Below are 266 nucleotides of genomic sequence, written 5' to 3'. Positions count from 1 at the left end.
AGGTTTTGTCACGAGTAGATAAAACAGTTGAAGTTACTTTGGTTGACGTCAGACACAGGTGAGGTGGTGGTCTCTTCTCTGCTGCACTCAGCTCTATACACTGAAGTTACTGACTGCCAGTGCGTGTCCGCCCACTGGAGAGGTGGACCCTGCACGCGCGCGCTGCTGCGTTCGTGCGTGAAGTAGAGGATAACTGTCCCGCTTTGTCTCTGCTCCTCTCTTTCCCTGAGCAACATTCACGAGCACTGTGTCAGTGTCGGTACGCA

Source organism: Boleophthalmus pectinirostris, unplaced genomic scaffold, assembly GCF_026225935.1.
Source record: "Boleophthalmus pectinirostris isolate CB_2022bp ecotype Guang Dong unplaced genomic scaffold, ASM2622593v1 HiC_scaffold_4, whole genome shotgun sequence".
Taxonomy (NCBI): Eukaryota; Metazoa; Chordata; class Actinopteri; order Gobiiformes; family Gobiidae; genus Boleophthalmus; species Boleophthalmus pectinirostris.
The sequence above is the reverse complement of the archived record's forward strand: the minus strand, read 5'-3'. Positions refer to the sequence as shown.